Raw genomic sequence first — 6000 nt, 5'->3', positions numbered from 1 at the left:
ACATGAAGAACACTTGGCTTCTTATACAATGCTGGTGCCATGCTCTCTCTCCTTCAGAATGCCACTGGCATTGCCCACTAGAGTCTGACACCGACGGTGGAGGACACATCAATGCCAGCCTGGTCTCCTTCCCTTCCCTCCCCTCCCCTACGTAATATATTTTCTTCTTCTGCCTGGATCCCTATATGATTCTTTAGCTGAAATTGAGGTCCTGTAAATTTACCCAAATGTGTCTTGGTGTTGACCATTCTCTATCACACATTTTTTGCATGATGGAGGTCTCAGTGTTAAATGTTGTATTGAATGATTGAATTCATTCAGCAAATATATATTAAGTACCTACCAAGTGCCAGGCAGTATTCTGGGTGCTGTGGATATGTCAGTGAACAAAACAGACAAAAGCCTTGCCCTTACAGGCATTATATTCTCATGGAGGGAGATGATCAGAAAACATAATATAAAGAATGAGTTATAAAGTGTAAGGAGAGATAATCAGTGTTCTAGAAGGGGGTAAAGCACCTGTAGAATAGAGGTGGGTTGCAACTTTAAATAGGCTGCTTTGGTTAAGGCCTGAATTGGAAGAGACCTATGAGCAGAGTTGAAGGAGGAGGGAGGGTCTAGCAGAAGGAGGCTGGTGTGGTGGGGACTGCTGAGTGAGAGGGGAGAGGAGAAGTGAGGCTGGAGAATGCCGGGGGGCCAGGTCTTGCAGGACCCTGGAAACACGGGGGCCTTTGGCTGCTCTCTGCGTGACGTGGGAGCCAATGCAGGGTTTTGAGCGAAGAAGAGACCTGACCTGACTTATGCTGTGAGAGGAACATTCTGGCAGCTATATTAAGAACAGACCAGGGTGGAGGAAAATTCTGTTTTTTCCTTCAGAAACACTTTAAAAATATACAAGTCCATCTATCTTTGGTTGCTTTTGTTCAATTTATCCTGGTGTTTTCTTCAGAAATAAGAGTTGCACATATCTTGGACCTCTGGCTCGGTACCTCACATGTACCATCTATCACTTTTACAGATCTCTGCTTCCCAACATTTTGGTAAGAGTTCCTCAAATGTGTTCTCTGTTTACTTATTCAACAGATAGTTATTAAGTGTTTTGAGTGTGTTAATCACTGTTCCACAACTGAAGGTACAGAGGTGAGCAGATGGCAAAAGCCCCTGCTTCACAGACACTGACAGACTAGGGAGGAGACAGACAGCACACCACATACACAAATAAGCACACGTGGTGATTTCATACAGCAGCAGTGTTATAAAAAGCATAACAGGGGAGTGTTCGAGACGGGGTGGAAAGGGGCACTAGCTACTTGGGTCAAAGGAGGTCTCCCTGAAGTGAACTCTGAACTGAGACCTGAGTGATAAGGAGAAACCAGCCAGGTTCCCAGTCAGGGAGAGATCCACATAGAAAGCAGCAAGCACCAGGACCTGAGAGATGAGAGTGAGCTCTGGATGTCTGAGGAAGGAAGAGAAGGTGGCCCGGAGAGAGCGAGGGAGCAGGTGGGCAGTAAGGTCAGAGCCGTAGGCAAGGAAGGCAATTGGATTTCATATTCCGGGCAGAGAGAGTCATGGGAGGCTTTGGAGCAGGACATGGATGTGTCTGATTTACATTGCTCAAAGGCCAGGGTAGGGCAGGATTTCTCAAACAAGACAAAAAGAAAATCACAAAGGAGATATATAAATCTTCCACTGAAACAAAAATTCTATTATCAAAAAAACATGATTTAAAAAGTGAAGCAACAAACAAGCATAAAACCAGCCAATGATTTGTATCCAGAAGGTATAATTCTTTCCCCCTATAAACCAATAGGAAGGAAAAAAGCCAATAGAAAAATGAATGGAAAAATAGAAATCAAACATGTAACATGTGCTCACTATAACTGGTATTCAGATTTAAAGAGTTACAAGTACTATTTCACAATCATCAGATTGGTAAAATGATTAGATTTACAATGTAAAGTGTTGGAAAGTATATAGAGCAATAGGAGCTCTCACACTGTGGGGGGATGGTGAATTGGTAAAAAGTTTTGGCGAATGGTTGGGTAATATCAAGAAAAGTTAAAATGCTCATCTCTTTTTTTAAATATATTTTATTGATTTTTTACAGAGAGGAAGGGAGAGGGATAGAGAGTTAGAAACATGGATGAGAGAGAAACATCGATCAGCTGCCTCCTGCACACCCCCCACTGGGGACGTGCCCACAACCAAGGTACATGCCCTTGACCAGAATCGAACCTGGGACCCTTGAGTCCGCAGGCTGACGCTCTATCCACTGAGCCAAACTGGTAAGGGCAAAATGCTCATCTCTTCAACCCAGAAATTTCACCACAGAATATACACCTTAGATAAATTCTTGCACATGTATGCAAGGAAATGTCTCTGAGACGTTTGTAGGAGTTAGCTGATATAATATAGTAGTTCGGTCTGCTATAACAAAGTGCCATAGACTACATGGCTTGTAGAAGATAGGCATTTATTTCTCACAGTTCTGGAAGCTGCAGTCAGAGACCAGGGTGCCAGCATGCTCAGGTTCTGGTGAGAGCCCTGTTCTAGGTTGCAGGCTGCTGACTTGTTGCTATATCTTCACATAGCAGAAGGGACAGGGGAACTCACTGGGGTCTAATTTATAAGAACAATAATCACATTCATGAGGGCTCCACCCTTATGACTCAATCACTTCCCAAAGGCCCCACCTCCAAATACTATCACATTGGGGAGTAGGTTTCAACATATGACTTTTGCCATACGTTGACACAAACATTTATTTAATAGCAGTAAGAACACAAAATTTAATAGCAGTAAGAACACAAACATTTATTTAATAGCAGTAAGTAGCATTGTTTGTAATAACAAAATGAAACAAACTAAATATCAACAGGAAATGAATAAATTTTTTATATATTCAGAATACCATACAGTGGTAAAAATGAGGGAGTATGAATCATAGATATTAAAATGGATTAATCTTACAAACAGTGTGGAGTGAAAGAAAATTGTAGAAAATATTCTTAATATGATACTCATAAATAAATGTTTAAAACACAAAAATTACATATCGTTTAAAAAATTGGACAAAAGGTTAAAAATATATAGAAACACATTTTAATGACAAACAAAATTCAATTAATACTTACCTTTGATAGGAAGGAAATGAAACATAATGAGGGAAGACTACCCAAGGGCTTTCACTAGTTTGTAATACATTATTTCTTAAACTGCATTGTGAGTATATGGTTATAGAATTGGGTTTTTTTGCCACTGTTGTTTTCACATTACAAAATATTATTATGAAATATTTAAGATTTAGAAACAGGCATTAAAAAGATCCCTTAATCTGCTTATGGAAAATGACAAACAAAAATGAAGGCAGAGCTCCCCAGTGGAGGGTTGACTAAGGCATTGATCCAGACAAAAGATGGTGGAGGTGGAAAAGTCATGTGGTGGTGTCAACCAGACTTGGAGACAAATCCATGGCGTGAGTTGAAGAGAGGAATCAAGTATGACTCCTGGAATACTGACTTGAGGAATATAATGAATGTAGGGCTATTTGTGAGATGAAGAAGACCATGAAATAAATATGTTTGGGAGTGGGAGGAGGTCATGAAGGTTAGTTCAGAATATATTAATTTGAGATTATTAGACGTCCAAGTCAAAATGTCAAGTTGACAGTTAGATATGAGTAAAGCGCTCAAGGAAAGTTATATGAATTTGAAGTGCCAATAACAGGTAAATGGCATGAGAATATCTGGAGAAAGAAGGTAGGTAAAATAGACCAAACCCAGGATGTTCCACGGGCATTCTGCTATTGGCTGAGGAGTAACTAAGACAGAAACTTCAAAAGGAGTCAAGTGACATCAGAAGCCAAGTGCCAGAATGACTTCAATAAGAAGAGAGGGCTCATTCCTGCTGAAGTCAAGTAAGCTGTGGATGGAAGAGTGTCAGCACAGAAGTTGTTGGATGTCATAATATCTTTTGTCATGAGCGTTGTAGTTAGGGCAAAATACACATTGGATTAAGCTCACAAGGAAATGGGAGGAAATGGGAATGGATTAGTGAACCTATAAAAAGTAGATAAAATACAAATATAACTGAAGCCCTTTTTTATTGTTGACAGTATTACAAATTTCCCCCAACCTTCCTTATTTCCCTCCCATCTCAGAGCGAATCACAGTTTTGACGTTGGTAAATATCCTCTCCATCATGTTTATATTTCCACTACATATGCACATGTGCCTAATTAAAATGCTTTATGTTTTTAAAGTTTGTACAAATGCTGCCATGTTTGACATGCCAATGGTTTGGGAATGACACAGATGACATAGAGCAAGAGATCTACAGAAGTAGAGAAAAACAGTAACAGTGGGATGCAGCGTGTCCATCTTCAAGAAGACGAGGCAGGAAAGTCAATGGCATTAGGCAGGTCTGTGGAGAGAGCACAGTGAAGCTCCAGAGACTCAGGCCTTGGGAATGGAGGAGGAAAATAAGCTAGAGCTCTAGAACTCAGAGGAGCTGAGGCAGCTTCCCAGGGCCCCAATGCTAAGTTTAAGAGTAGGAGGCACAGGGAGATCGCTGGGCTGGGCCAAGATTGACCTCAGTACATATTAGAGCCAGAGCACCCTGGCAGCAGAGTGACTCGGGTGTAGCCCCCCAAGTCTAACCTATAACCTTTTTGGATTTGGACGGGTCCTGGGGAGATGAGGATGGCCTTTCTTTCAGGTGGGAACCCGCAGGTCGCAGCTGTGTCCGGGAAGGGATGCCATGGCTGACAGGGGTCAGGTGGAGAATGACTCAGCTTCAGGGCCTCCCAGACCTTCATCCCAATCCTCCGTCCTGCCCATGAAAGAAGGCATTTTTGGAGTTGAGAGAAGCAGTAAAAGGAGACAAATGTGAGTAAGAAGAGCAAATACGTTAGTATCTATGATTGAAGGTAGCTAAGTAGAAAATGTTGGAAGGCAAATTATTTTTAAAAACAGTTTGCAATGTTTATATATGCTGCCACATCTTGTGGTTGTTTCCAAATATTGTGCGTTGGCCAATGTAGATCTAAATATGAATCAGATGTCAAACTTCTTAAAATATAAAAAGAGGGACAGTATGTAGGATCTGTTGATAATTGCACAAATGTAGTGAAATACTGACAAGTTCTTTGTTCATGTCAGGACGCCATGCTGCCTTGGATAGTCATTTCAAGATTTTAATTGACCTTAGAGTAAACTAAATTGAGATCACTAGATAAAAGCTTACTAAAGGAACACTGTCTATGGGTTGTATCAGCCACAGACTTCTTAGAGGTCCTGGCAGCTTCTTTTACCAGCACCCCATAAAGGCTGGAATAGATGCCATATTAAATGGGGAATGTTTGCTGGGGATTATAATAGGGCTTTTAGCATATGTGAGCCCTTTTGCTTCTTTCTGCAGTTCAGGCATTTCAATGACTTTAAATAATAATAGTAATTATAGTCTATGTCTAGACAGCAACTTTCCCCCTTTGTGTGATGATAGCTATAAAAGTCTTTTGGCTCACAATTTTTCCAGAAATAAGAGGAAATATTGGTTGCCATGCAGAGGTTCTCGTGTCTCTGGGTGGAGGAGGGGGAGGCAGAGAGGTAGCTTGTCTCCCGATTGGACAGCTGTGTTGGGGTCTGGATGTCCTGTACCAGTGATGTGAGACACTGCCCCTTTGCCCACGCACTTCTTTGCATCTGCAAAGTTGCTTAAGATGCTACCAACTGTAGAATGCACTGTTATTTTATGCACCAGCTTAAAAAGTTGCTGCCAGTTCTAATTGAAACAATCTATTGACGCTAAAGCACGCCCTGCTTTCAGAGATGTGACCATGTGAAAATGGGAAGAAGTGAAAATGCATCTTAGAGCAGATGAAAAATAGTACTTATGTTATTCTATGGTGCCTCTGGAAGAAAATGGGCAGGGACTTTAGCACAGCGTGAGCAATCAAAAACAAAAATAAAAATTGCTAGAAAAGGCACATTTCTGTAAAAG

This window comes from Myotis daubentonii, chromosome 8, assembly GCF_963259705.1.
Source record: "Myotis daubentonii chromosome 8, mMyoDau2.1, whole genome shotgun sequence".
Classification (NCBI taxonomy): domain Eukaryota; kingdom Metazoa; phylum Chordata; class Mammalia; order Chiroptera; family Vespertilionidae; genus Myotis; species Myotis daubentonii.
This window is presented reverse-complemented; position numbering follows the sequence as displayed.